Source organism: Anomaloglossus baeobatrachus, chromosome 5 (assembly GCF_048569485.1).
Source record: "Anomaloglossus baeobatrachus isolate aAnoBae1 chromosome 5, aAnoBae1.hap1, whole genome shotgun sequence".
NCBI lineage: Eukaryota > Metazoa > Chordata > Amphibia > Anura > Aromobatidae > Anomaloglossus > Anomaloglossus baeobatrachus.
In genome coordinates, this window is record NC_134357.1 from 13,201,504 (window position 1) to 13,225,378 (window position 23,875).

General features: G+C 52.0%; 1 protein-coding gene across 1 annotated transcript in view; it reads right to left on the reverse strand.

Moving 5' to 3' along the window:
- The window catches only part of ADD3 (adducin 3), a 78,654-nt gene that overhangs the window by 21,960 nt on the left and 32,819 nt on the right, over nt 1-23,875 (reverse strand). Inside the window, 1 exon segment of the mRNA XM_075348231.1 lies at nt 16,533-16,580. The gene's annotated coding sequence lies outside the window, so the exon portion shown is untranslated.

The following is a 23,875-nucleotide window of genomic DNA, read 5'->3' on the forward strand; positions in this document are numbered from 1 at the left end:
TTGTAATATTAGCGACTACAGAGGTAACGTATCGCCACAAAAATAATCTCCGCAGCGGTGGATGGCAACGCGCAGAACCAACAGGATCCCACACACTCAATAAGCAGACCGCACGCACAAAAGGGACATGAAGGTCATTGCAAGATGCTGTGCGCCCCAATGCTGCACGCTCCCATACAGTGTGCCAGTGCCATGTGTTCCTACACTATGCGCCAATGCTGCACGCTCCCATACTATGCACCAATGCCGGGCGCTCCCATACTATGCTCCAGTGCCATGCGTTCCTACACTATGCGCCAACGGGGCACGCTCCCATACTATGCTCCAGTGCCATGTGTTCCTACACTATGCGCCAACGGGGCACGCTCCCATACTATGCTCCAGTGCCATGCGTTCCTACACTATGCGCCAACGGGGCACGCTCCCATACTATGCGCCAACGGGGCACGCTCCCACACTATGCGCCAATGCCACGCGCTCCCATACAGTGTGCTAATGGGGCACACTCCCAGGCTATGAGCCAATGCTGCGTGCTCCCATACTACGTGCCAATGTCGCGCGCTCCCACACTAAGCGTCAAAGCCTCGCCCCCATACTAAGCGCCAATGCTGCGCGCTCCCATACTACACGCCAATGCTGCGCGCTCCCATACTACACGCCAGTGCAGTGTGCTCCCATGCTATGAGCCAATGCTGCGCGCTCCCATGCTATGCGCCAATGCCACACTCCCATATTATGCGCCAATGCTGCGCGCTCCCATACTACGCGCCAATGCCACACTCCCATATTATGCGCCAATGCTGCGCGCTCCCATACTGTGCCAATGCCACACTCCCATATTATGCGCCAATGCCGCGCGCTCCCATACTACGCGCCAATGCCACACTCCCATATTACACGCCAATGCTGCGCGCTCCCATACTATGTGCCAATGCCACACTCCCATATTATGCACCAATGCCGCGCGCTACCATACTACGCGCCAGTGCTGCGCGCTCCTACACTACGCTCCAGTGCTGCGCGCTCCTACACTACGCTCCAGTGCTGCGCGCTCCTACACTACGCTCCAGTGCTGCGCGCTCCTACACTACGCTCCAGTGCTGCGTGCTCCCATACTATGCAGCAATGCCGCGCGCTTCCCAATGATGCAATCAGAACTCCGCAGCTTGATTTCTCATTGCTGCCCCCTGCTGGTTCTGTGCTGTGAAGCGTTAACACCGGATCTTGTAAGTGCAGCAGCGTTTTATTTCTGGAGGCTTTTAGCATTGCTTGGGTCAGTCTCAACTTAAATTATGGCATTTTATTCATGCAATGGATGCCAGGATGAACCCCAAAGTGTGTTGCGCCAAGTACATGTATCCCACAAGCATAGACCTCCCACTGATGTAAATGCACACAGCCCCTGCCCTGCACTGGCTGATAAAAGATAGCAACACACTGTACAAAATGGAAATTAAAATGGATTTTTGGTGTTCGGCCCCTTTAAGAGTATTTATGAGATTCAGTACTCCAGTATGTGACTGGTGCGGAGCTGGGTTCGGGCCCGCGTGCTCGCTACGTGCTGCGACGCTCGGGTCACCTCGTTCGCCTTTCAGATTTTAATTAGAGGGAGAACGAAAAAAAAAGGCCGCTCCAATTATCTGGGACAGGCACACGTCACGTAGCCGGGGTCACATGCCGCCGAGACCTTGCTGGCAGATGACAGGCGCCTGTGCTGCGCTCGGTGCTGCGTCTATGGAAAGCTGCGGAGAATCAGATTCAAAAGACACAGGCGTCTCATTGTGGGGAAGGAAAAGGAGAAAAAGCAGGAACGGGCGCCCGTGCCAGTCACCGGAGGAGCCACGAAGCCATGCGTCAGCCATGCCCGGCCCCATTAACCCCAAAGGGGGACTGTGTGACCGGCAGGCACAAACGTGGGGGATCGCCAGGGAGAAATTCTCACAACAAACCTTCCATTTGGATTTTTACTATTTAACGTCAACCAACAATTGTCCAGTAAAATGCGTTGGGCAGCAGTGTCATGGAGGCTCATTAATTTATAGCCAGATGACCAGGATGGGATGTGAGGCCTAAACACCGGGACCGGCAGGGTAAATGTAAAACGCGACAGCCAAAGCCACAGAAATGAAAGCGCACGCCTCGTCCAGTGTATAGGGAATTGGAAAAACACGTCAGTATCCAAAACATCTGATGAATCAGGAGACGGCGTGGGCCAGGAACGAATAAATGTATAAACAAGTGGTGAAACGCGTCTGAGGTCACATATGAAGAGGGCAGCTTCGATGATGATGATGAGCAGCTAATGAAAGTAGAACCGGAGGGGAGAGTCTGTGCCATCAGAACCAGCATGATTTTATGAAGGTCTATAAAAGGTGGTAAAACGCGTCGAGCATCACATGTGAACCGTGCTATTAAAGGATGTGTTACTCCGACAGATCAAATATATTACACAACGCCAAACATATCTGATAAAATCAGCGTCGGAGGAAAGATTGTGCCATCATGTGTGTATAGAGATGAGACAAAACGCATCAGCATGCCTCACCTGTGCTGTTATACGATGCGCTATTTATCTAACATGGCGGCACTTACGACAGATTACAAACAGTAATCTGCACACAATAGATTTGATGAAAGCAGAAACAGGTAAAAATGTGCAAAGACCAAACGTTTATATGTGATTGGAGCATTGAAACGCGTTAGCAAGGGTAATATGAGTCATGTGGTTTGTATGACGCGTTATTTGTCAGATGGCAGCACCTATGATGGATCCTATTCTAATGTGGCACCTACTAAAACCCCTGCAAAGCATGGACCAAACTCTAGTACAAAGGAGTGAAACGCATCAGATGGTCATATGAGCTGAGCGGTTTGAATGATCTGATATTTATGAAAAATGGCAGCACCTATGACTGTTCCTACCATCATGCGGCACCTACTAGATCCCCTGAGAAGCAAGAAGCAAACTGTAGTACAAAGAAGCTGTAAAATGCGTCAGGAGGCATCACATTAATAGGAGTAACAGCACCTAATATCAGTCAGCACCTAATATATTTGATGAGAGGTGAACCAGAGAAGCCAAAACCAAACCGTGAGTATAGATGTGAGAAGTGGTGAAACGCGTCAGGCGTCTCATGTATCGTCTATAACATTTCTCAATGGAAGATTAAAATGATACATGATCCTAAATAGTCTTTGCCCTTTGAGCCTCACTTACGGCCTCGGTGATAAGGGGCGGCGTCAGGGCTCATTCCACGGGTGGGGGGGGGCGTCAGGGCTCGTTCCACAGGGGGGGGGGGCATCAGGGCTCGTTCCACAAGGGGGGGGGGGGGCGTCAGGGCTCGTTCCACAAGGGGGGGGGGGGGCGTCAGGGCTCGTTCCACAAGAGGGGGGGGGCGCGTCAGGGCTCGTTCCACAAGGGGGGGGGGGGCGCGTCAGGGCTCGTTCCACAAGGGGGGGGCGCGTCAGGGCTCGCTCCACAAGGGGGGGGGGCGTCAGGGCTCGCTCCACAAGGGGGGGGGGGGGGGGGGGCGTCAGGGCTCGCTCCACAAGGGGGGGGGGGGGGGTGTCAGGGCTCGCTCCACAAGGGGGGGGGGGGGGAGCGTCAGGGCTCGCTCCACAAGGGGGGGGGGGGGGTGTCAGGGCTCGCTCCACAAGGGGGGGGTGGGGGCGTCAGGGCTCGCTCCACAGGAGGCGGCGTCAGGGCTTGTTACATTTGTAGCAAAAGTGGGTTTTTTTGAATGTTGGAGAAAAAAAAAAAATTTAGAATAAGTGGAAAAATCTGAGCAATATATAAAATATACAAACGTGTCCCAATGTTTCTGTGAACGGTGATGACTTTTTTCCCAGATGGTCGATGGGAAACTGGAAATGCCCTTTTGGAACCCCCTCCCCATTGAGCAGTGATAAGAGTTCTCTATTTCTGCACAAAAAAGGGTTAAATAAGACAACAAAAATTTATTCTTAAGAATTTTGGAGTTTTAAGGGTGGGAGCTGGAAACGCGCGGTGATGCGGGTCCGTGTGATCGCAGCTCCGGCAGCTGGAGGTGGTTAACATGACAAAGTCCTTACGGGGATTGGGAGGCTGACATCATCCTCATAAGATTATATAACCTGGAAGACGAGCCGGGCGGAGAACCGCTGCGCCCATCATCCCTTATACAGGACACCTCGCATAGGAGGGGCCATGTCTACTAAACACCAGTCAGGGAAGGTGACCAGTGATCGCAGGGTGTAAAGATGGACATCACACAGTAACACAGCGGGTCCTATAAAGCTCCACTAATAAGGAAGATACTTTGTTTTCTGCTCCAATCACATCCAAAGCTGCACGCCGAATTCCTCATGTTCACTTCTCACTGCTGCCCCCTTCTGGTTCAGTGGATGAATATATAAAACCTGCAGCTCCTGCCACTATGCACCATTGCATCACCATTTATGACCACATTTCTGACTCTAGTCACATCCAAAGCTGCAATCAGCCGCGCCGGGACAATCACTGTAATGGTGGATATAGTCACCCAGGAAGACTAACAAGAGGGAGCGCAGCGCTCCATGCGAGGAGCCCACGATCCCCCATATTTCACCGTTCCCCACCCGCCCCAGAGAGCTACTAAGGAAGGGTTACAGAAAGGACATTGCGAATCTACTTGGCAGGCAGATGGCGTCCGGCGCGGGGACCGCGAGGAAGGTCGCAATGTTTTTCCGTTATTACAAGCAGCTGGAGAATCACAAATGTGTCTTATAACAGGAAAGATCTGTGTATGCAGCGCATCACCACGGCAGAGCGCGGCGGAGGCACGCAGGATGGGGCTTAAAGGGGAACTCCACTACTGGTGCTTACAGCTGCAGCACAAAGCTCAGAGCTGAAATCACACAGCATCCAATACTTGTTCAGTGTCTGTATGAGTAGTGAGTGCAGCTCTGGAGGATAATACAGGATGTAACTCAGGATCAGAAATGTAATGTATGTACACAGTGACTGCACCAGCAGAATAGAGAGTGCAGCTCTGGAGTATAATACAGGAGGTAACTCAGGATCAGTAATGTATGTAACACAGTGACTGCACCAGCAGAATAGTGAGCGCAGCTCTGGAGTATAATACAGGAGGTAACTCAGGATCAGTAATGTAATGTATGTACACAGTGACTGCACCAGCAGAATAGTGAGTGCAGCTCTGGAGTATAATACAGAAGGTAACTCAGGATCAGTAATGTAATGTATGTACACAGTGACTGCACCAGCAGAATAGTGAGTGCAGCTCTGGAGTATAATACAGGAGGTAACTCAGGATCAGTAATGTAATGTATGTACACAGTGACTGCACCAGCAGAATAGTGAGTGCAGCTCTGGAGTATAATACAGGAGGTAACTCAGGATCAGTAATGTAATGTATGTACACAGTGACTGCACCAGCAGAATAGTGAGTGCAGCTCTGGAGTATAATACAGGAGGCAACTCAGGATCAGTAATATATGTACACAGTGACTGCAGCAGCAGAATAGTGAGTGCAGCTCTGGAGTATAATACAGGAGGCAACTCAGGATCAGTAATATATGTACACAGTGACTGCACCAGCAGAATAGTGAGTACATTTTATAAGCTTGAGCTATTTTGTGTGTACAGAATTTGGTTTTGGTTGTATAATTATAGGGGTAAGGGGGGGGGGGGGGGGGTCACAAAAAAAAAAAAAAAAAACTATACATTTTTTAACCGGAATTCAATGATCTTGACATTTTAATATTCTGGTCCTGGTGTCCATTACAGAGCTATTAAGAAACCTAGAAACCAGCGTAATAGAAGTCTATGTCAGCATCCAATAATCCAGAAGATCTGATAATCTGGCCAGAGCCTTTAAAAGCCTGGATTACAGGAGTCTGTGTCGATGCTGCGCCCTCATGGTGTCCTCTGCTGGGATTCACATTGTGGGATTTATCCTCCGGGGATCCTGGCAGCGCCGCGGGGATCCTGGCAGCGCCGCGGGGATCCTGGCAGCGCCGCGGGGATCCTGGCAGCGCCGCGGGGATCCTGGCAGCGCCGCGGGGATCCTGGCAGCGCCGCGGGGATCCTGGCAGCGCCGCGGGGATCCTGGCAGCGCCGCGGGGATCCTGGCAGCGCCGCGGGGATCCTGGCAGCACAGCGGGGATCCTGGCAGCACAGCGGGGATCCTGGCAGCACAGCGGGGATCCTGGCAGCATAGCGGGGATCCTGGCAGCACAGCGGGGATCCGGCACTCGGCTGCTTACTTGGAATGATGAGTCCAGGAAATAATTATGGAGTGCGGTGGTAGAATAACAGACTAATCCCAAGTATAAAACCTGCGGTATCGAGCTTCAGCGCAATAACAGTGCACAGGATACAAAAGGATCTGCCCAAAAATAAAGCACCAACTTCATGGGGGTCCCGGAGGTGTGGATTGTGGGGACAGAGGAAGAGAATATGCTGGAGAGATGAAAATTACAAGATAATCACTGGGTGCAAAACCAAGATGGCTGTAAACTTGCTAAGGGCACAATGTGGAGCCCCTCCTCACCGGCAGGAAGCTGAAGCATCGGCCCCTACAGGTCTCTCAGTGACAGACGCCTGGTAGTCGCCCTGTAAGTAGCTGCGGCTTCCCCAGTAATGGAGCTTCTTCCTGGGAGGAAACGGTCCCTCCATGGAGCCGCCGCCGCATCACTGACGAGTAGTAAACTCCGGCAATTCAACTCCACAGCAGCTCATCCTGAACCTCCTGGTGCACAGATAGAAACCTACAACTGTAGAGGAGGAGGATGGCTCCCATACACAGCTATGGCTAAACAAGCGATCCTGGCCACCCCGAACATACAGGATTTAGCTGTACATTGAAAGGGAAAGAAAGGATTAGGACAATGCTAGACCCCTCCACCTCAACCCTTCCTCCATTTTTCTCTTCCCTTTCCTCTGGCATCTCTCCCTTTTTCCCGCTCCCTTTTCTCGGCTTCCATCCCTTTTGCCCCACCTTTTCCTCTGGTCTCCATTCCCTTTTCTCTAGTCTTCCTCCGCCTCACCCTTCCCTTTCCTCCAGTCTCCCTCAGTCTCTCTCTTCCCTTTCCTCCAGTCTCCCTCAGTCTCTCTCTTCCCTTTCCTCCAGTCTCCCTCAGTCTCTCTCTTCCCTTTCCTCCAGTCTTCCTCAGTCTCTTTCCTTTCCTCCAGTCTTCCTCAGTCTCTTTCCTTTCCTCCAGTCTCCCTCAGTCTCTCTTTCCTTTCCTCCAGTCTTCCTCAGTCTCTTTCCTTTCCTCCAGTCTTCCTCAGTCTCTCCCTTTCCTTTCCTCCAGTCTTTCTCAGTCTCTCTCTTTCCTTTCCTCCAGTCTCCCTCAGTCTCTCTTTCCTTTCCTCCAGTCTTCCTCAGTCTCTTTCCTTTCCTCCAGTCTTCCTCAGTCTCTCTTTCCTTTCCTCCAGTCTTCCTCAGTCTCTTTCCTTTCCTCCAGTCTTCCTCAGTCTCTTTCCTTTCCTCCAGTCTTCCTCAGTCTCTCCCTTTCCTTTCCTCCAGTCTTTCTCAGTCTCTCTCTTTCCTTTCCTCCAGTCTCCCTCAGTCTCTCTCTTCCCTTTCCTCCAGTCTCCCTCAGTCTCTCTCTTTCCTTTCCTCCAGTCTTCCTCAGTCTCTCTTTCCTTTCCTCCAGTCTTCCTCAGTCTCTTTCCTTTCCTCCAGTCTTCCTCAGTCTCTTTCCTTTCCTCCAGTCTCCCTCAGTCTCTCTCTTTCCTTTCCTCCAGTCTCCCTCAGTCTCTCTCTTCCCTTTCCTCCAGTCTCCCTCAGTCTCTCTCTTTCCTTTCCTCCAGTCTTCCTCAGTCTCTTTCCTTTCCTCCAGTCTTCCTCAGTCTCTTTCCTTTCCTCCAGTCTTCCTCAGTCTCTCCCTTTCCTTTCCTCCAGTCTCTCAGTCTCTCTCTTTCCTTTCCTCCAGTCTTCCTCAGTCTCTCTTCCCTTTCCTCTAGTCTCCCTCAGTCTCTCTCTTTCCTTTCCGCCAGTCTTCCTCAGTCTCTCTCTTTCCTTTCCGCCAGTCTTCCTCAGTCTCTCTCTTTCCTTTCCGCCAGTCTTCCTCAGTCTCTCTTCCCTTTCCTCCAGTCTTCCTCAGTCTCTCTCTTTCCTTTCCTCCAGTCTTCCTCAGTCTCTCTCTTTCCTTTCCTCCAGTCTTCCTCAGTCTCTCTCTTTCCTTTCCTCCAGTCTTCCTCAGTCTCTCTTCCCTTTCCTCCAGTCTTCCTCAGTCTCTCTTCCCTTTCCTCCAGTCTTCCTCAGTCTCTCTCTTTCCTTTCCTCCAGTCTTCCTCAGTCTCTTTCCTTTCCTCCAGTCTTCCTCAGTCTCTTTCCTTTCCTCCAGTCTTCCTCAGTCTCTTTCCTTTCCTCCAGTCTTCCTCAGTCTCTCTCTTCCCTTTCCTCCAGTCTTCCTCAGTCTCTCTCTTTCTTTTCCTCCAGTCTTCCTCAGTCTCTTTCCTTTCCACCAGTCTTCCTCAGTCTCTCTCTTCCCTTTCCTCCAGTCTTCCTCAGTCTCTCTTTCCTTTCCTCCAGTCTCCCTCAGTCTCTTTCCTTTCCTCCAGTCTCCCTCAGTCTCTCTTTCCTTTCCTCCAGTCTTCCTCAGTCTCTTTCCTTTCCTCCAGTCTTCCTCAGTCCCTTTCCTTTCCTCCAGTCTTTCTCAGTCTCTCTCTTTCCTTTCCTCCAGTCTTTCTCAGTCTCTCTCTTTCCTGTCCTCCAGTCTCCCTCAGTCTCTCTCTTTCCTTTCCTCCAGTCTTCCTCAGTCTCTCTCTTTCCTTTCCTCCAGTCTTCCTCAGTCTCTCTTTCCTTTCCTCCAGTCTTCCTCAGTCTCTTTCCTTTCCTCCAGTCTTCCTCAGTCTCTTTCCTTTCCTCCAGTCTTCCTCAGTCTCTTTCCTTTCCTCCAGTCTTCCTCAGTCTCTCTCTTTCCTTTCCTCCAGTCTTTCTCAGTCTCTCTCTTTCCTTTCCTCCAGTCTCCCTCAGTCTCTCTCTTTCCTTTCCTCCAGTCTTCCTCAGTCTCTCTTTCCTTTCCTCCAGTCTTCCTCAGTCTCTTTCCTTTCCTCCAGTCTTCCTCAGTCTCTTTCCTTTCCTCCAGTCTTCCTCAGTCTCTTTCCTTTCCTCCAGTCTCCCTCAGTCTCTCTCTTTCCTTTCCTCCAGTCTCCCTCAGTCTCTCTCTTTCCTTTCCTCCAGTCTTCCTCAGTCTCTCTCTTTCCTTTCCTCCAGTCTTCCTCAGTCTCTTTCCTTTCCTCCAGTCTTCCTCAGTCCCTTTCCTTTCCTCCAGTCTTCCTCAGTCTCTCCCTTTCCTTTCCTCCAGTCTTCCTCAGTCTCTCTCTTTCCTTTCCTCTAGTCTCCCTCAGTCTCTCTCTTTCCTTTCCTCCAGTCTTTCTCAGTCTCTCTCTTTCCTTTCCTCCAGTCTTCCTCAGTCTCTCTCTTCCCTTTCCTCCAGTCTCCCTCAGTCTCTCTCTTCCCTTTCCTCCAGTCTTCCTCAGTCTCTTTCCTTTCCTCCAGTCTTCCTCAGTCTCTCTCTTTCCTTTCCTCCAGTCTTCCTCAGTCTCTCTTTCCTTTCCTCCAGTCTTCCTCAGTCTCTCTTCCTTTCCTCCAGTCTTCCTCAGTCTCTTTCCTTTCCTCCAGTCTCCCTCAGTCTCTCTTTCCTTTCCTCCAGTCTTCCTCAGTCTCTTTCCTTTCCTCCAGTCTTCCTCAGTCTCTCCCTTTCCTTTCCTCCAGTCTTTCTCAGTCTCTCTCTTTCCTTTCCTCCAGTCTTCCTCAGTCTCTCTCTTTCCTTTCCTCCAGTCTTCCTCAATCTCTCTTTCCTTTCCTCCAGTCTTCCTCAGTCTCTTTCCTTTCCTCCAGTCTTCCTCAGTCTCTTTCCTTTCCTCCAGTCTTCCTCAGTCTCTCTCTTTCCTTTCCTCCAGTCTTCCTCAGTCTCTCTTTCCTTTCCTCCAGTCTTCCTCAGTCTCTCTTCCTTTCCTCCAGTCTTCCTCAGTCTCTCTTTCCTTTCCTCCAGTCTTCCTCAGTCTCTCTTTCCTTTCCACCAGTCTTCCTCAGTCTCTCTCTTCCCTTTCCTCCAGTCTCCCTCAGTCTCTCTTTCCTTTCCTCCAGTCTTCCTCAGTCTCTTTCCTTTCCTCCAGTCTCCCTCAGTCTCTCTTTCCTTTCCTCCAGTCTTCCTCAGTCTCTTTCCTTTCCTCCAGTCTTCCTCAGTCTCTCCCTTTCCTTTCCTCCAGTCTTTCTCAGTCTCTCTCTTTCCTTTCCTCCAGTCTTCCTCAGTCTCTCTCTTCCCTTTCCTCCAGTCTTCCTCAGTCTCTCTCTTTCCTTTCCTCCAGTCTTCCTCAGTCTCTCTTTCCTTTCCTCCAGTCTTCCTCAGTCTCTCTTCCTTTCCTCCAGTCTTCCTCAGTCTCTCTTTCCTTTCCTCCAGTCTTCCTCAGTCTCTCTTTCCTTTCCACCAGTCTTCCTCAGTCTCTCTCTTCCCTTTCCTCCAGTCTCCCTCAGTCTCTCTTTCCTTTCCTCCAGTCTTCCTCAGTCTCTTTCCTTTCCTCCAGTCTCCCTCAGTCTCTCTTTCCTTTCCTCCAGTCTTCCTCAGTCTCTCTCTTCCCTTTCCTCCAGTCTTCCTCAGTCTCTCTCTTTCCTTTCCTCCAGTCTTCCTCAGTCTCTCTTCCTTTCCTCCAGTCTTCCTCAGTCTCTCTCTTCCCTTTCCTCCAGTCTCTCTTTCCTTTCCTCCAGTCTTCCTCAGTCTCTTTCCTTTCCTCCAGTCTCCCTCAGTCTCTCTTTCCTTTCCTCCAGTCTTCCTCGGTCTCTTTCCTTTCCTCCAGTCTTCCTCAGTCTCTCCCTTTCCTTTCCTCCAGTCTTTCTCAGTCTCTCTCTTTCCTTTCCTCCAGTCTTCCTCAGTCTCTCTCTTTCCTTTCCTCCAGTCTTCCTCAGTATCACCCTTCCCTCTCCCCCTCCAGAAATCTTTTGCGTCCTTTTCAGCTGGATACCAGGCAGGCAAAAAAACCACTCAATCTGATTAAAGGGGTTGTCCACTACTTCAACACGGACGGTCTACCTTTAGGATAGGTCATCAATGTCTGATCGGCCGGGGTCCGACACTCCGCCGATCAGCTGTTTTTGTTCCCGGCAGCAGGAAATGCTCAGCTCCGATGCTGCTCCGTCTTCTGATAGTGGCTACGGCCGGGTACTGCACATCCGCTCCTATTGATTACAGATGGAGACGGGTATGTAGTACCCGGTTGATATCAGAAGATGGAGCAGAGACGGAACTGAGCATTTCCAGCTCCCTGCTGCTGGGACCAAGAAAAGCTGATCAGCGGGGGTGCGGAGTGTCGGACCCCGACCAGACATTGATGACCTATACTAATATGTCAGAGTAGCGGGTAGCCTTTTAAGTATTAATCAGATTGTCCTCTCATACACCAGTTACCAGTGCTGCCCCCTTGTGGCAGTCTGCCTCTAGCTATCATTGATGCAGAAGTGTCCGCAGGTGACCATTGTCTTTATGGCCCCACCTCACAGCTGTTATCAGCCACTCCAGCTTGTACAGTCTAGTGACCTCCAATCCTTCATACTTTACACTGCAGTTACGCTCTATTCCATAAATACTGGTAGCTTCTACTCTGCTATACTATCAGTTATAGGGTGAAAAGCATCTCATGTTTTATTAAAAGCTCATTCATGTGCCATGTTTCTCCCTCATGCTTTACATTGCAGCTCTTCTTCTCCAGGAGATGGCTGTACACATGGGAGTTACATCCATTTTAGCAAGGACAAAATTATAAACCAAAATTAAACTACCCAGAAATAAAAAGGGGGTTCTCGGAAACCCGCGCCATATAATAAAAAGGAGGAGTCTAAACCAGAGGGAGGAGCCAGGAGCGCCACACACATCACATGATGGTCGGAATATTCCATCCGAGTATATAACGCATGATGTGATTAATGGCGCCCCTGCCGTAATGGAATGACTATGATAACGACACTTAGCTGTGTATCCGATATATTCGCCTCGTAGGGCAGCGGGTCACAGGTCACATCCCAGGCGCAGGGACGAAAAACAAGAGCACGGAAAAGAGGAAATGGATCAGACGTTCGGAAAAAACAGCCCAGCGGGCGGCGAGAGAGATAAAAAGCGGTACTAGGGAGAGAGGAGAAAAAGCTCTGCACATCCTGAGCTGCCTGGTGCATGAGAATGCCAGTGTAGCGGGTTATGACACCCGGTGATCCGTGCCACAATACGGCGCACCCTCACCGATGCACAAATCTCCCCCCCCCCCCTCTGCGTGGTTCTATACTAGAACCTCCGTCCTGGAGTCGGAGGAGTGACACTTCTCCCAATTCCTCCATTTCTTCTCAGGGGTCTCGTCTTTCTCTGAAATTCACAAATAATGCCGCCCCTCGTCAGCACCGTACGCCAATACTATTGTCATAGGGGTTCCTGAATACAATCCTCAGACCTCGGTGCAGACTGACAGCAATGAGACGTCAGGATCTCTGCATACAGCCCTGGTGATCCGGGGGTACGGGCCAATCACCGGCGCCCCTCAGTCCGCATGTTCCCATCCCGGCCGGGGACCCTGGGAAGCAGCGTGAGGAATGTATCAGGGCGGCACATCTGAACGCTCCAGGCAGCCGAGAAAGCGTGGCCGAGGGCCAGCGCCGCATATCACATGTGCACACCGGCTCACACCTCCCCCACCTCCACCTACCAGGCGCCGGCCAATAACTGGGGGGGGGGCACATTGTCAATGCCGGGAGTCACAATGCGGTGAATATATGGGGTGCAGCTGGCACCAAAACACACGAGGCCCCGATAGCTGCGGCACCACTTACTGATCACCAGTGCCAGACCCGCGTTCATCCTGAGCCTCCTGCTTCACGAGGACTGATACAGAGACAAGACAGAGCAACTCCAGGACTTTTTTTTTTTTTTGGGAGGGGGGCAATAGATGAGATGAACGCTCCAGCTGGGGATCACAAAGCTCCAAAAATGACATCACATCGGAGGAGGCGGCAGCCAAAATCGGAGCCGCGCCAGCGCCACCAGGACCGCGGCGAGGAACGGTATGTGCAGAGCTGGGAGCCCTCACAGGGGCGGCATTATTGGGGCGATGGAGGGGCGGTTACAGCTTGACATTTAGCATCCGGAGATGAGAGAAGTGGAAGGAGCGAGGAATCGGAAAAAAGACGAGGATCAGTTACAGATAATAAAAGCTCCAAGTGTCCGGCCCTGGAGAGGAAGAATCGTCCACTGTCCTACGGACACACCACTGCTCATCCTGAGCCTCCTGATTCACGGATAGAAAGCCAGTCCCAAGGTGATGACTGACAGGACGGAAGGCGGAAGGGGTGAAATCACAAGATAAGTAACAGATACATTTGGCTGGACACCTGCAGCAAATGCCCACCAGGGCGGTGCCACTGGCCGAATCACGGGTATCCGCAGCAGCAGCACTGCACCCTCCGCGGGCGGCTGGACCGGTGCCAGGGGGCCACAACCCTACACTCTCCGCGGGTGGCTGGACCCGTGCCAGGGGGCCGCAGCCCTAAACCCTGCACGGTCAACTAGACCGATGCCAGGGGGCCGCAGCCCTACACCCTCCGCGGGCGGCTGGACCGATGCCAGGGGGCCACAGCCCTACACACTCTCTGCAGGCGGCTGGCCCGTTGCCAGGGGGCCGCAGCCCTACACCCTCCGCGGGCGGCTGGACCGATGCCAGGGGGCCACAGCCCTAAACCCTCCGCGGGCAGCTGGACCGATGCTAAGGGCCACAGCCCTACACTTTCCACGGGAGGCTGGACCGGTGCTAGGGGGCCGTAGCCCTACACCCTCCGCGGGCGGCTGGACCGATGCCAGGGGGCCGCAGCCCCGAGTTTCAGGAAGGACAGATGTTTCCGATTACAATAGATGGAAAATGATAACAGCCCTGATTTAATTAACCATTTCCCAGCTGCACCAGGACTGCCCTACAGACAAGGAAGGAGATAAACCTGCTAATTACTGGGATAATTAGTAGCTGGGAAAGCAGAAGCTATAACGAGGGGGCGAGGAGGGGGGGGCTCCAGTTTAAAGGGAAACTAATCTGAAAGTACTGAAGTCTATAGGCAGAGAAGAGAACACAGGAACGCATCCTCACCAGTTGTAAGAACTCCGCTTACTGCCTGGAAATGGAAACCCACCCGGACCCCGTACTGGGGGATTGTCACATTGTCTCCACCTCAGGGAATCCAGCACAGAAGATACACTGTAACAAGCCCTCAGCTGTGGACAGGACCGGGTGAGGGGATGTGAGCAGGAACGTTTCCATCCACTTACAGCAAGCAGAGGAATGGAGACAGTTTCGGATTATTAGATAATACAGGCATCTGGGGACCCCAAGCGACATCCAGAGAAAATAAGCCCCGACCGACCAAAGCCCCCGACCCGACCAGAGCCCCCCCCCCCCCCCCCCGCCACCCGACCAGAGCCCCAGAGCTCATTCCCGAGGAATCTACTGGGAGCGAGATGTGGAAGATTATCCAGTACTGGAGAAGTGAGGATGATGGGGGTCACAGCAGAGGAAGGACGCAGCATCCCGGAACATAAGGGCTCGGCTCCTGCTTCCGGTGCAGGTGTCAGTCCTCACTGCACTGTGGCATGCTATTCATCAACCAGGATGAACGGGCCTGATAGGACAGTGCTGCACAGCAAGGAATGGTGGGAAAAACTTCCATACTGAACGAGTGTGAACGCAGGGGGGGGGCGCTAATCTCCCCTCCCCCATCAGGAGCAGGAATGCTAAAGTTTCCCATTCAGGCAGGAAACAATAGTGATAATGTACAGAGCAGATTCTCCAGCAGCTCCTGCAGATAACAGGCAGGATGAAGAGGGGGCGATAGTGATTTGGGAAGGTGGCATGGACGGGGATGGGGGTGTGGTGGACAAGGGAGGGGTTGGCAGGGATGAGGAAGGAGGGGTGGGGAGGAAGGGGTAGACAGGGACGGGGGGGGGGGGGGGGAGGGGTAGACAGGGACGGGGGGAGTTGGAGGGGTGGATGGGTACAAGGGGGTGCTGCCGTCGATCTTTATTAATGATTTGTTAGGGAATAGTTACTATGCTCTGCCCTGTGTTGTGATTAACAGCAAAAAGTGCTAGGAAAGTATTCACACCCGATGCCCAAAGCATCAAGACCACGAAAAGCTGGCCCCTGCACAATTGTGCATATCATCAGCCCGGAGCGGAGTCGTTACAATGTATCAGTGTGAGATTTTTGAAGACTGGATACATTTTAAATATAGATTGAAGCCTGAAGGTTTCTACTCCCTGAAAGCAGCAGAAAATGTGAGAAGGCCGCAGCGACAGCGTCTAATGAAGGATGCTCCTCTTTGCAGCCGGCCCTCGGAAGGAATTTCCCGCTGCCGCTGGTGACCCTTTATATCCCATCTTTATTTGTCCCGATACTCCAGATTTGTCAGTGCACACTGTAATGCTTGCATACTATTCATGAACCCGGAAGCTCAGGATGAGCAGTATCTGTGAGCGGGATCAGAGGGGCCCCGGGGAATAACCCGCAATAATCCCCAATTACTTTATATAACCTCGCAAACTCTATTCATCCAAGTTCAGATGCCGAACCCTGTAATTAACCCCGAGCATGCCGAGGGTGGGGCCCGCGGCTGAAGAACCCTGCAGAGGAAGCCTGACAAGAGACTTAAAAACACTTTCTATGCCGCACCCAAAACCCACAAGACGTCCGACCCCGCCGGGAAGTCCCACACGTGGCCTCGGTCCACAGTGTGACATGATCTATCGAGGGCGAGACCACACGTGGTAATTGGTCACACGTAGCCGAAGCTTTGCCCATCACCAAAGGGACAATCGCTGCAGGATTTTGTCAGAAAACGTACGTCAATGTTTTGTGCAAATTCTATTGAATTATTCGGGCTGCGGGGACACGACCCTGCCTTTCTGCAAAACTGCAAAAAAAGTGCACATTTTCCAAGTGCTTAATGCGTTCCCCCACATTACGAACGGAGCTATATAACCAGCATTGTGTTTTTGGAGACAGTAAGTTGGCTTTCAACATCTCCATCGCGGCTTTTATCATCTAAAAGGGGGTGGTTTTTTCCCCTTTAATAGATAAATGCACAATATCCGATGTAAAGATGTCACTTCCCAAAATGCAAATCACCAGCAGATGCTGATCAAGCAGGGAATGCTGGGAGATTTCAGCTCCGGATGATAATACTGGATCAGTATAGGATTGGTAATGAGGGAGGATTCTACGTCTTATGTAGATCACGTCTGTAATGGACACAAATGAACAACCTTTTGGGTATTAACCAGCGAACTCCTGCGCCCGCGAGCTCCACACGCCACATCACGGCTTCTGCACCGGGCGTGGGACACAGATCTGAGAATTGGACCGCGATGAGCCGAGCTCAGACATGTATATTAAGTACAGAAGACGTCTTCATTCATGTGGAAGACACTGCGCAGGGCTGTCAGCAACGCCAAGACGGCGGGAGAAAAAAAAAAAAACCATCGCCAGCACCCCCAAATGTAGAATATCCTTCCACTTACCCAAATACGTTCCCAAACCCAGGAGGAAAGAGTTCAGCTCCTCTTCACCTACAAGAGAAACAACCATCTTATTAACTGGAAATTATCTGAGAAAGACACATTGGAGTAAGAAGAGACGGACATTTGTAAATATCAATTTTCAGCTTTGCTACGTAGACACACACACACACACACACACCCCTACCTTCCATCGCCGGCCTGCTGGATCTTGTAGTTCACCGGTACGGGCTGTGTATCTGGTAACCAAGGCGACCGATGCGGGACGTTCAGCTCCCAGCGCGCTGACGTCAAAGGCAGGAGCCGCTTGCCTCTGATGGCGAACTACAAGAACCATGAGGCCGGCGATGGAACGGAAGGTAAGCATAATGTGTGTGGGTGGGGGTGTGTGTGGGTGGGGGTGGGGGTGTGGGTGGGGGTGTACTGCAAGAGCGGGTCAGAGCGCGGTGGATGTACGGAACCGGAAGTGTGTGCGGTGAGGATTTTGCTCGTACAGCAAAGCTTTCTCGTAAACCGAGTCACAAATTTACAGCAAGCTTTGCTTGTTAAGCGAAATTCCCGTTAACTGGGTTACTCGTTAAGCGAGGTTCCACTGTATGCAAGTTTTTGCCAGTTTTTTAGATGCACTTTTGCTGCAGAATTTGCTCAGCTCATTAGTAGGTGAGAAATCTGCTGCAAAACCGCTGAATTTACACACTGCAGATTTAGATTGGTGCAATTATACAAGTAAAAAAAATTAAAACTGTAGAAAACAGCAAAAAACGCGACAGATTTCATAGGCAGAGCGAGGGTATGTTCTCTTGGTGCAGATTTGGATGCAGTTTTTCTGCACCTAAACTGCATCTCTTGGCAGAAAAAACGCTGCAGAAAAAAAACCTGCTTTTTGTATTTTAGTAGGAAAAACGCTGAAAAAATGCTGAAACAATATACATGTAAATTACTTGGTGCAGTTTTTTCTGCATCAAAATCTGCAAGGAAACAATCTGCAACGTGTGCACAGCACTTCAGAATTCTCATACACTTTGCTGGCATGTGATTTCCCTTGCAGATTGATTAAAATCTGCAAGAAAAAGAATGCATAAGAAAACACAGTGTGGGCACACAGCCTTCATGATGGCTCTACTGTACTGCTGAAGTTGTGTGTGCAGGCCCCACCACTCCAGGATATCAGGATGGGGGGGCTGCACCCCCCCCCCCCACCCACCGCCCCTCACCTCCCCCACCGCCATGTCACCCCCCCCACCCAATTACCGCCATGTCACCCCCCCACCCACCTACCGCCCTGTCACCCCCCCACCCACCTACAGCCGTGTCACCTCCCACCTACCTATAGCCGTGTCACCTCCCACCTACCTATAGCCATGTCACCTCCCACCTACCTATAGCAGTGTCACCCCCCCCCACCTACCTATAGCCGTGTCACCCCCCCACCTACCTATAGCCGTGTCACCCCCCCACCTACCTATAGCCGTGTCACCCCCCACCTACCTACAGCCGTGTCACCTCCCCACCTACCTATAGCCATGTCACCCCCCCACCTACCTATAGCAGTGTCACCTCCCACCTACCTATAGCCGTGTCACCTCCCACCTACCTATAGCCATGTCACCCCCCCCACCTACCTATACCAGTGTCACCTCCCACCTACCTATAGCCGTGTCACCCCCCACCTACCTATAGCCATGTCACCCCCCCACCTACCTATAGCAGTGTCACCTCCCACCTACCTATAGCCATGTCACCCCCCCACCTACCTACAGCCATGTCACCCCCCCACCTACCTACAGTCATGTCACCCCCCCACCTACCTACAGCCATGTCACCCCCCCCACTTACCTACAGCCATGTCACCCCCCCCACTTACCTACAGCCATGTCACCCCCCCACTTACCTACAGCCATGTCACCCCCCCACCTACCTATAGCCATGTCACCCCCCACCTACCTATAGCCATGTCACCCCCCACCTACCTATAGCCATGTCACCCCCCACCTACCTATAGCCATGTCACCCCCCCACCTACCTATAGCCATGTCACCCCCCACCTACCTATAGCCATGTCACCCCCCCACCTACCTATAGCCATGTCACCCCCCCACCTACCTACCGCCATGTCACCCCCCCACCTACCTACCGCCATGTCACCCCCCCACCTACCTGCCGCCATGTCACCCCCCCACCTACCTATAGCCATGTCACCCCCCCACCTACATACCACCCAAGTTTCAGAAAATGCAGATTTTTAATTTAGTTTTGAATGTTTAACACGACTTTGGAATAAATAAATGTGATCTTGTTGCGAGGATCCGGTTGACGTTTCGGCGTCCGCTGCTGGATCGCCAATTACTGCGCCGCGGCTGAACAAGTTTTGACAAATTTATTACCGGCTTACTAAATAGTAATCTTCAGATCTGAGCGTGGGACGATCTGATGTAATTTCTCCACATCATTAAGGACTTACACGAGGCTTTACAGATTAGCGGAAATCACTACAACACAGCGATGGCCGCTTGTGCTGGAGATTACCAGGAGGGACAAACAAAGAGCCCGCCAAGAGAGCGGAGGCCCCCGACCAAGGTACGCAACGTCTTCTGCTCCAGTCACAGCCAGAGCTGCACTTACTGACGTCACCAGACTGCAGCCAGAGATGTGACATTACCATTTCAGCTCTGGAGATAGAACTATGAATGCAGCTCTGGCTGTGGCTGGAGTATGAGACAAGAAAGCTTTCATGGCGTGGCGCTACATGGAAAGTTTACTGACAACCACTGAGTACCACAACGGCTACCGTTAGGTTACTGGTTGTCGCCCACTATGATGGGATCATTTCAAGCTCTTTTGCCCATCACAGCACAAAATGGAAAATCTATAAAATCAGAAGAAAAAAAAATAGAATCCGAGGACGAGTCTGTGAAATCGATCCCGACTCCCGGGAAGATGGAAATATTTTCCTTTATATGGAGTTTCCTCTTGGTAAACGCCGCTCCCAGAGGAGCCGCACAAGTGTTATTATTACAGGCGGAGGACTGGACACCGGGGCCCCGGGGCCGATAAAAGCTCACTGGTAGAGGATGATCGATTTCCAGAGATGGAGAAACCATTAGATCCCAGTACGATAGCGGCCAGAACTGGACGGATTCCAGGATGCAGAGACCTGGAATACGGGAGATTACGGAATGCGACATATTGTAACTTTGTATCAATGTGATAATGAAAAGTTCTAGATCACGGTAAGATCTCTGCTTGCTGTCACTCACTGGGAAGCTTCAAAAAGTGAAATGGGCAAACCTGTGCCAATCAGCATCAAGCCCAGTACGGAGCGCGGGCCCCGAGGAGATGAAGCGCGCCGGGCCCCCGAGGAGATGAAGCGCGCCGGGCCCCCGAGGAGATGAAGAGCGCCGGGCCCCCGAGGAGATGAAGAGCGCCGGGCCCCCGAGGAGATGAAGAGCGCCGGGCCCCCGAGGAGATGAAGAGCGCCGGGCCCCCAGGAGATGAAGCGCGCCGGGCCCCGAGGAGATGAAGCGCGCCGGGCCCCGAGGAGATGAAGAGCGCCGGGGAGATGAAGAGCGACGGGCGCCGAGGAGATGAAGAACGACGGGCGCCGAGGAGATGAAGAACGACTGGCCCCGAGGAGATGAAGCACGCCGGGCCCCGAGGAGATGAAGCACGCCGGGCCCCGAGGAGATGAAGCACGCCGGGCCCCGAGGAGATGAAGCACGCCGGGCCCCGAGGAGATGAAGCACGCCGGGCCCCGAGGAGATGAAGCACGCCGGGCCCCGAGGAGATGAAGCACGCCGGGCCCCGAGGAGATGAAGCACGCCGGGCCCCGAGGAGATGAAGCACGCCGGGCCCCGAGGAGATGAAACACGCCGGGCCCCGAGGAGATGAAGCACGCCGGGCCCCGAGGAGATGAAGCACGCCGGGCCCCGAGAAGATGAAGCACGCCGGGCCCCGAGGAGATGAAGCACGCCGGGCCCCGAGGAGATGAAACACGCCGGGCCCCGAGGAGATGAAGCGCGCCGGGCCCCGAGGAGATGAAGCGCGCCGGGCCCCGAGGAGATGAAGCGCGCCGGGCCCCGAGGAGATGAAACACGCCGGGCCCCGAGGAGATGAAGCACGCCGGGCCCCGAGAAGATTAAGAGCGCCGGGGTCATTAAATATAGAGTACGGGATTCCGAGCAGAATATTACATTACATTACTTATACCTGAGAGACCCCACAAGAATTCACACCCTATTTATGCCAGGGCTAAACGGGCAACGTATGCCAGGAATTCTGCTGCCATTTAAGTCTGGAATGTGGTGCAAAGGATTCTGGGACTACAGAGCCGGAATAGTCACTGGTCACCATGAGGGTTCCCGGTGGAGGAGCCATAGTCTCCGCTTACTACTCGACTCAAGTGGGTGATTTATTGGGGTCTCCTCTGACAAAACCTACATGACATTCAAAAACAGAAACCGCTGGGCTGGGAGGAGAACACATCCATCAATGGAAGGACAACTACTAAATAACAGACCCAAATGAGCCCCATGCAACCGTCCACCACCTGTTCATATCAGCGACCCCAATAAATCCAAAAGCCCCGTCCAATTCTACAGCACCAGAGACCAGGAACCTGTAACTGGAGGTTGCCATGGTGTCCTCCAATGCTGTATGGGACTCGTGACCCCAATTCTAAAAGCACCGGAGATCAGGACCCTGGAATTGTAGATGGTCATGGTGTCCTCCAATGCTGGATGGGATTCAGGACCCCAATTCTACATCACCGGAGATCAGGACCACGTTACTGGAAGTGGTCATGGTGTCCTCCAATGCTGGATGAGACTAGTGACCCCAATTCTACAGCACCGGAGATCAGGACCCTGTAACTGGAGGTGGCCATGGTGTCCTCCAATGCTAGATGGGACTAGTGACCCCAATTCTACATCACCGGAGATCAGGACCTTAGAACTGGAGGTGGCCATGATGTCCTCCAATGATGGATGGGACTCATGACCCCAATTCTACAGCACAGAGATCAGAACCCCATAATTGGAGATTGTCATGGTGTCCTCCAATGCTGGATGGGACTCATGACCCCAATTCTACATCACCGGAGATAAGGACCCCGGAATTGGGGATGGTCATGGTGTCCTCCAATGCTGGATGGGACTCGTGACCCCAATTCTACATCACCGGAGATAAGGACCCCGGAATTGGAGATGGTCATGGTGTCCTCCAATACTGGATGGGTCTCATGACCTTCCCAAGTGGCCACAAACTAATGAATTGCTTGTGCCGATGTCAAGCTTTGATTTCAGCATCTTTACCTTCTCCCCCCAAAGCGACACTTACAAAAATAGGTGTAAAATAAAAAAAGGGCACCATATGCCATTTACTCAATGCACCTAATGAAAAAAATGGCACCATAGGCCCCTCTTATTCACTACTCGGGACCCCAGCAGAAGCCTGATTTACTCCTGAAGTCCTGTAAGGAATCAGTGAAACTGAATGAACTGATTGAGTTCTTTGGCATCCACCAGTTCTGCAAAACTGAAAGACTCCAGGCTGTAGTGGGGTCCACAGTGACCCCTGTAATCAAAGCTGCCCGTGAGGTGCCGAGCCCTCAGAACCTTTACTCTTCCAACAATTGTGTAAGCAGCAGTCCGGTCAGAACCTGCAGCTCAGGAGAAGACGCCAAACAGAAAGGGCACCATGACCACCACCATTCATGGAGCTCCGGTACCAACTATACCAAAGAGTCACATCCATTCCTGCATCAATGAAACAAAGGGCACCAGTTATAAGATATAATAGTTACTCCGGACCCCCGATAAAGAGCCACATACGATCCTGAAACTGGATGCAATGGACCACCAACTGCTTTTAGTGGAGGCCCCAATCATGAAACCACTGCAGGGAGAGTGATCCCTACTAATAATGCCCCTTCGTCCGATGGCTCTTTGGGAGCCCCATATCTCCGGCACAGACAGATTTTCCTTAGAACTGCATTGTTTGCATCTTGAATGATTTACAGCACAAGTTTCCAGCAGATCCACCATAAGGGTAAGTTCACACAGTGAGTTTATCGTGGCGTTTTTGCGCGTTTTTCGGGTGCGTTTTTGCTCAGAAAACTGCAGGACTTAGCTTCCCCCAGCAAAGTTATGAGTTTTCATTTTTGCTGTCTGCACACAGCGGGTTTTTTTTACCTGCGTTTTTGTGGTGCCCACAAAAACGCAGCATGTCAATTATTTTTGCGTTTTTCACTGCGTTTTCCACCCATTGAGTTCAATGAGATGTTTCAAAAACGCAATGAAAAAACGCAAATTGCAAATATAGCTGCGTTTTAGTGCGTTTCTATGACTAAAAACGCATCTATAAAAATGCAAGGGGTGGGTAGTAAAGTGACATGTACAGGAAGAGGATTCCTTCTGTTGGTAAACACAGAAGCGTGAATCCTCCTGGTATCGCCACCCGCTGCCTCCACCTCTCGTACAGCGCCATGTCTGGGCGGGAGGTGGAAGCAGCTGCGAAATCAAAAGTGAACAGTAGAAAAAAAAAAAAAGTCATACTCACCTGTCTGCAGACTCATGGGACACGTCCGCTCCCAGCTCCTCTTCCCGGTACCGCCGCTCCGGCTGTGTGCAGACTTCCGATAGCTGCAGGACCTGGCGGTGATCACCTGATGCAGTCACCTGATGAGGCACCTGACGCATTAGCTGATCGTATGTCTCGCGGTGACGCCGGATTTTTACCGCCCGACTGGCTTAAACTATCAGCTGATGCCGTCAGGAAACCGCTTCACTGATTACTGGCAGCTCCTGCAGCGATCGGACAGGAGACAGCACAGACGTGTGTATTTTTTTAACTGATGGATCAGCTGATTGTATAAATGCCGTTTATACAATCAGCTGGTGTGTCGTGATTCAGGCCCTTGAACCTGACATCATCTGATCACTTTGCCTTCCAGCAAACCGATCAGATACTATTGGATCTGGATTGGATGGCGCGGGACCCTTGACCCAGGATTACTGTGGAGGGGGGGGGGGGGGGGTTTCTTTATCTCAATAAAGATTGAGTCACTAATTGTGTTGTGTTTTATTTTTAATAAAAATATTTTTCTGTGTGTTGTGTTTTTTTTATCTTTACTAGAAATTCATGGTGGCCATGTCCAATATTGGCGTGACACCATGAATTTCGGGCTTAGGGCCAGCTGATAATATACTGCTAGCCCTAACCCCATTATTACCCAGCGAGCCACCCGTCACCAGGGCAGCTGGAAGAGTTGGATACAGCGCCAGAGGATGGCGCTTCTATGAAAGTGCCATTTTCTGGGGTGGCTGCGGACTGCAATTCGCAGCGGGGGT